Below are 7,894 nucleotides of genomic sequence, written 5' to 3' on the forward strand. Positions count from 1 at the left end.
GAGGGAAGACGCTGGGCAAGAACCATACCCTCCATCGCTCCCCCAATCTCCTCCCTCACCAATCTTCCGATGAATTCCGAAGAGCAGTTCTCCGGCTTACAAGACGACTGGGTGGTCCGCCGAGCCCGCCTGATATGAGCGAGGTAGCTCGCTGCTCCACCTCTCGTGCCTCTCTCGACGGAGCAAGTTGCCGCCCCAAGCTGCCGCATGGTTCAGCAACTCGCTGCTCCAGGGCCACTCAATGAGGAGTGGCCAGTTGCTCGACACCGGAACGGTGGGGAGCACAGCGGCATGGTGATCGTTGCTGTCATCGATGACCGTGCCTCCCGTGCGTGCGACCCCGCTGTCGGTGTCAAAACCGGCAGATCTCGGGTAGGGGGTCCCGAACTGTGCCTGTAAGGCTAATGGTAACAGGAGGCGGGGGGCACGATGTTTACCCACGTTCGGTCCCTCTCGATGGAGGTAATACCCTACTTCCTGCTTGATTGATCTTGATGATATGAGTATTACAAGAGTTGATCTACCATGAGATCGTAGAGGCTAAACCCTAGAAGCTAGCCTATGATTATGATTGTTGTTGTCCTACAGACTAAACCCTCCGGTTTACATAGACACCGAAGGGGGCTAGGGTTACACAGAGTTAGTTACAGAGAAGGAGATCTACACATCCGAATCGCCAAGCTTTCCTTCCACGCAAAGGAGAGTCCCATCCGGACACGGGACGAAGTCTTCAATCTTGTATCTTCATAGTCCAACAGTCCGGCCAAAGTATATAGTCAGGCTGTCCGAGGACCCCCTAATCCAGGACTCCCTCAGTAGCCCCTAAACCAGGCTTCAATGACGACGAGTCCGGCGCGCAAATTGTCTTCGGCATTGCAAGGCGGGTTCTCCTCCAAATCCAGAGTACCTGTTGTAGCGAGTAGTGTCCGGCTTCCCATTAACGTTGTACTCCTCGGCTTCTGTGCTTCAATAATGTTTATCTCCACGTGTCGAGCGAATGCGAGAAGTCGGGGCATTTTTACATTTGCCACCCAAGCCATGCAAGTAAATTGTCTATTTAAAGAGACGGGGATCCTCGGATCCAAATCATACCATCCTCCCCTCAGCAAGCGTTTCATCAGAGCACGCCCGGAAGTAACCATCCCATCATGGCCGGCCGTCGAAGCTCCTCCTCTTGCTCCCGTAGCACTAATCCAGGTGATTGGGAGAAGTGTTATGTTCCCCATAGCCGATTAGTAGAGTTGCAGACCAAGGGGTTTCTCCCGCCTGCATACATGGTCACCGTCCGAGCCGGACTAGCCACCTATAATGGCGGGGAGCAAGCAGAGAGCTTTCCCAACCCATCCAAGGGGGAGCGGGTATGCCTTGTCCCTTATTTACTGAGGGGATTAGGGTTTCCAATCCACCCATTCCTCCGCGGGCTCCTGGAGTTCCATGGCCTCTAGCTGCATAACTTCACCCCTGCCTCTGTACTGCATATTGCAGGCTATGTAGCCCTTTGCGAGCTATTTCTGGGCTGCGAGGCTCATTTCGAGCTATGAAAGAGGCTATTATGCCTTGTCCCACGTAATCAGGAGGGATCAATATATCAAGTGTGTGGAGGCGAAATATGGCGCGTCGCCGAGACCAGATACTTGTCCGGCACTCCAAAGAAGACATCCGAAGACTGGCCTTCGGAGTGGTTTTATGTAGAAGACGTCCCTCTTCCGGACCCAATTTGGACGGGCCTTCCTGAGTTCAATAATGCCCCACTGAAGAAATGCCACAGCTGGCGCCCCCGGAGCCCCCAGGAGGAAGACAACAGAGAAGTCCTTTACCTGATGAGCAGGATAAAAATGCTGGCCCAATCAGGACTCACAATAATCGAAGTTATGTCAATATGCATAATGCGGGGGGTGCAGCCACTTCAATATCGGGGGAAACCCATGTGGCACTTCAATGGAGAAGACGATGCCACCCGCTGCGGTCGTAAAGGTCCGGACTCCGCCACCGCTCTGGCGAAAATATTATCCGATTTGTACAAAGGAGAAGAAGAGGAGTTCCTCTGTATTAAGCCATGGGATGGATTTTCCATGTACAACCCCCCAAGCTGGGTGAGCTGCAATCTTTTACTCAACTCAATTCATTCCCGCATTCTTTATCACAAATATTCACTTTGCTATTTCATAGAAGGAGCTGAAAAAGGCTGTGAGGGAGATTCACAACCCATCTCCACAACCAGAGGACCCTCACCGGGCCCTTGAACCCAGACTCTAAGAAGATCCGGACATATCCGTGGAGCTTGTCAACGGCACATTTTATCAGGCAAGCCGTGACGGCACCTGATGTCTACTACACAACCTTCTTCTTGTAGACGTTGTTAGGCCTGCAAGTGCACAGGTTCGTAGGACAGTAGAAAATTTCCCTCAAGTGGATGACCTAAGGTTTATCGATCCGTAGGAGGCGTAGGATGAAGATGGTCTCTCTCAAACAACCCTGCAACCAAATAACTAAGAGTCTCTTGTGTCCCCAACACACCCAATACAATGGTAAATTGTATAGGTGCACTAGTTCGGCGAAGAGATGGTGATACAAGTGCAATATGGATGGTAGATAAAGGTATTTGTAATCTGAAATTATAAAAACAGCAAGGTAACTAATGATAAAAGTGAGCGTAAACGGTATTGCAATGATAGGAAACAAGGCCTAAGGTTCATACTTTAACTAGTGCAAGTTCTCTCAACAATAATAACATAGATAGATCATATAACAATCCCTCAACATGCAACAAAGAGTCACTCCAAAGCCACTAACAGCGGAGAACAAACGAAGAGATTATGGTAGGGTACGAAACCACCTCAAAGTTATTATTTCGGATCAATCTATCCAAGAGTTCGTACTTTAATAACACCTTAAGACACAAATCAACCAAAACCCTAATGTCACCTAGATACTCCAATTGTCACCTCAAGTATCCGTGGGCATGATTATATGATATGCATCACACAATCTCAGATTCATCTATTCAACCAACACAAAGTACTTCAAAGAGTGCCCCAAAGTTTCTAATGGAGAGTCAAGACGAAAACGTGTGCCAACCCCTATGCATAGGTTCATGGGCGGAACCCGCAAGTTGGTCACCAAAACATCATCAAGTGGCACATGATATCCCATTGTCACCACAGATAATCACGGCAAGACATACATCAAGTGTTCTCAAATCATAAAAGACTCAATCCGATAAGATAACTTCAAAGGGGAAAACTCAATCCATTACAAGAGAGTAGAAGGGGAGAAACATCATAAGATCCAACTACAATAGCAAAGCTCGGGATACATCAAGATCGTGCCATAGAGGGAACACGAGAGAGAACACGAGAGAGAGATATCAAATACATAGCTACTGGTACATACCCTTAGCCCCGAGGGTGAACTACTCCCTCCTCGTCATGGAGAGCGACGGGATGATGAAGATGGCCAACGGTGAAGGATCCCCCCTCCGGCAGGGTGCCGGGAAGGGCTCCCGAGAGGTTTCTGGTGGCTACAGAGGCTTGCGGCGGTGGAACTCCCAATATATCTTTATATTTGATGTTTTTAGGGTACGTAGGGTTATATAGGCGAAAGAAGTCTGTCGGGGGAGCCTCGAGGGGCCCACGAGAGGGTAGGGCGTGCCCAGGGGGTGGGCGCGCCCCCCTATCTCGTGGCCTCCTCGAGGATCTTCTGACATGCACTCCAAGTCTCCTGGATCATAATCTTTCCAAAAATCACGCTGCCGAAGGTTTCATTCCGTTTGGACTCCGTTTGATATTCCTTTTCTTCAAAATACTGAAACGGGCAATAAAACAGCAATATGGGCTGGGCCTCCGGTTAATAGGTTAGTCCCAAAAGTAATATAAAAGTGTATAATAAAGCCCGTAATAATTCAAAACAGATAATAAAATAGCATGAATGCTTCATAAATTGTAGATATGTTGGAGACGTATCAGCATCCCCAAGCTTAATTCCTACTCGTCCTCGAGTAGGTAAATGATAAAAGAAAGAATTTATGAAGTGTGAATGCTAGCAGGTGCATGAGATTGATCAATGATAATTTCAATCACCGTTTCTAGCATGTTTATATGTCATAACAGTAGTTCATCTCATAAAACTTTTCATGATAAAGTAACAAGCTATTCACATGTTAAAGCATAGACCATAAACTTTCTTGAAAACTAGCAAACTTTATTCTTAGTCATCAAACAATTACAATTCATCTTATTTTCAGGAAGGGTCTATGTCAGAGCTTTGATTTAGCAAACTCCACATACTCAACTATCATATAGTCTTCTACAATTGCTAACACTCACATGATATTAATGGGTCCAAAGTTTTAATCGAACACAGAGAAAGATAGGGGCTTATAGTGTTGCCTCCAAACATATTCACCTTTGGGTGATGTCAACAATAATAGTTCATGCTAACGTACATCCAATTGGATATATATATCAGGACCACCCCAACACAAAGTGCTTGCCAAAGGATAAAATGAAAAAGGGAAAGGTGAAGATCACCTTGACTCTTGCATAAAGTAAAAGACATAAATTAAAAGATAGGCCCTTCGTAAAGGGAAGCAGAGGTTGTCATGCGCTTTTAGGGTTGGATACACAAAATCTTAATGCAAAAGAACGTCACTTTATATTGCCCCTTGTATATGGACCTTTATTATGCAATCCGTCGCTTTTATTGCTTCCATAACAAGATCGTACAAAGCTTATTTTCTCCGCACTAATAAGTCATGCATAATTAGAGAGCAATTTTTATTGCTTGCACCAATGACAACTTACTTGAAGGATCTTACTCAATCCATAGGTAGGTATGGTGGACTCTCATGGCAAGACTGGGTTTAAGGATATTTGGAAGCACAAGTAGTATCTCTACTTGGTGCTAGGAATTTTTGGCTAGCAAAGGGAGAAAGGCAAGCTCAACATGTTTGAATGATCCATGGCAATATACTTTAACTGAGATGTGAGAAAACACAACCCATTACGTTGTCTTCCTTGTCCAACATCAACTCTTTAGCATGTCATACTTAATGAGTGCTCACAATTATAAAAGATGTCCATGATAATATATTTATATGTGAAATCTCTCTTCCTTCAATATTCTTTCATGAATTGTTCAAATGACCAATACAATGCTTGCTAACCGTCAATAAATTTACAACCTCTACTTCTTAGATGTAAAGTCATTACTCCCCATCGGATAAGCAAATGAGGCATATATAATTTCATATCTATGACATTCAACTCATTCAACCATTTACTCATAGGATATAAGTGAAGCACACGAGTAAATGAAAAACTACTCCAAAAAGATATAAGTGAAGACCAATGAGTAGCTAAATAATTATGCAACTATGTAAAGACTCTCTCCCAATAAAGAATTTCAGATCTTGGTATTGTATTCAAACATCAAGCAAGCAAAACAAAATGACATTGCAAGGATAGCACAACTCATGTGAAGAAGCAAAAACTTAGGTTCAACCGATACTAACCGATAGTTGTTGAAGAAGAAAGGTGGGATGCCTACCGGGGAATCCCCAAGCTAAGATGCTTGAGACTTCTTGAAATATTATCTTGGGGTGCCTTGGGCATCCCCAAGCTTGAAATTTTGTGTCTCCTTAATTCCTCTCATATCATGGTTTCTCTTTTTATCAAAAGCTTCATCCACACCAAACTCAACAAGAACTCGTGAGATAAGTTAGTATAAACCAATGCAAAACCTTATCATTTTCTACTGTAACATATTACTAACATTATTATTCCACATCGCATACTAAATGTCTCTGCATATTTAATACTCCTATCCTCAAATAGAATCATTAAACAAGCAAACATATGCAAACAATGCAAACATAACAGCAATCTGTCAAAACAGTATAGTATGTAAAGAATGCAAGATTCATCATACTTCCCTAACTCCAAAAATTATAAGAAACATACTACGCTGTAAAAGATTTATCAGATCCCAATATGCAAAAAGTTTCAACATTATATCACTCTCTGACTTTTCTAGGGAATTTTTGCAACAGCGGTAAACTTTCTGTTTTCAAACAGCAACATGTATACTAGCAAAATAAGCATGGTAAAGGCTATCCTTGACATTTTTATTGAAAATAGAGATGCAAAACATTATTATAAATAACAGAAAGTAAATACTAACAAAATAAAATGACTCTCCAAGCAAAACACATATAATGTGGTGAATAAAAATATAGCTCCAAGTAAAGTTACCGATGAACGAAGAAGAAAGAGGGGATGCCATCTGGGGAATCCCCAAGCTTAGTTGCTTGGTTGTCCTTGAATATTACCTTGGGGTGCCTTGGGCATCCCCAAGCTTAGGCTCTTGCCACTCCTTATTCCATAGCCCATCGAATCTTTTACCCAAAACTTGAAAACTTCAACCACACAAAACTGAAAACAAAACTCGTAAGCTCCGTTAGTATAAGAAAATAAAACCACCACTTAGGTACTGTAATGAACTCATTCTTTATTTAAATTGGTGTTAAACCTACTTCATTCCAACTTTTCTATGGTTCATACCCTTACATACTATCCATAGATTCATCAAAATAAGCAAACAACACAATGAAGACAGAATCTGTCAAAAACAGAACAGTCTGTAGTAATCTGTATCAAACGTATACTTCTGGAATCCCAAAAATTATGAAACAAATTTGTGGACCTGAGGAATTTGTCTGTTAATCATCTGCAAAAAGAATCAACCTAAAAGCACTCTCCAGTAAAAAATGTCAGCTATTCTCATGAGCGCTAAAGTTTCTGTTTTTTACAGCAAGATCATATAGACTTCACCCAAGCCTTCCCAAAGGCTGTACTTGGCACTTTATTGAAACAAAAGCTATAAAACATGATTAGTACAGTAGCATACTCATGTGGACACACAAAAACAGTAAGGGTAAATATTGGGTTGTCTCCCAACAAGCGCTTTTCTTTAATGCCTTTCTAGCTAGGCATGATATTTCAATGATGCTCACATAAAAGATAAGAATTGAAACATAAAGAGAGCATCATGAGAATATGACTAGCACATTTAAGTCTAACCCACTTCCTATGCATAGGGATTTTGTGAGCAAACAACTTATGGGAACAATAATCAACTAGCATAGGAAAGTAACACCAGTATAGCTTCAAGATTTTAAGCACATAGAGAGGAAACTTGACATTATTGCAATTCCTACAAGCATATGTCCCTCCCTCATAATAATTTTCAGTAGCATCATGAATGAATTAAAAAATATAACCAGCACATAAAGCATTATTTTCATGATCTACAAGCATAGAAAATTTACTACTCTCCACATAAGCAAAATTCTTCTTATTCGGAATAGTGGGAGCAAACTCAACAAAATAATTATCATGTGAGGCATAATCCAATTGAAAACTAAAATTGTGATGACAAGTTTCATGGTTATAGTTATTCTTAATAGCATATGAGTCATCACAATAATCATCATAGATAGAAACTTTATTCTCATAATCAATTGGAACCTCTTCCGAAATAGTGGAATCATCACTAAATAAAGTTGACACTCTTCCAAATCCACGTTCATGTTCATCGCAATAAGATTCAACATCCTCCAAAATAGTGGGATCACTACTTCCTAAAGTTGACACTCTTCCAAACCCACTTTCATCAATATAATCATCATAAATAGGAGGCATGCTTTCATCATAATAATATTCTCATCAAAACTTGGGGGACAAAAAATATCATAATCATCAAACATAGCATCCCCAAGCTTGTGGCTTTGCATATCATTAGCATCATGGGTATTCAAAGAATTCATACTAACAACATTGCAATCATGCTCATCATACAAAGATCTAGTACCAAACATTCTAATGCATTCTTCTTC

Source organism: Triticum dicoccoides, chromosome 1B (genome assembly GCF_002162155.2).
Source record: "Triticum dicoccoides isolate Atlit2015 ecotype Zavitan chromosome 1B, WEW_v2.0, whole genome shotgun sequence".
NCBI classification, from domain to species: Eukaryota; Viridiplantae; Streptophyta; class Magnoliopsida; order Poales; family Poaceae; genus Triticum; species Triticum dicoccoides.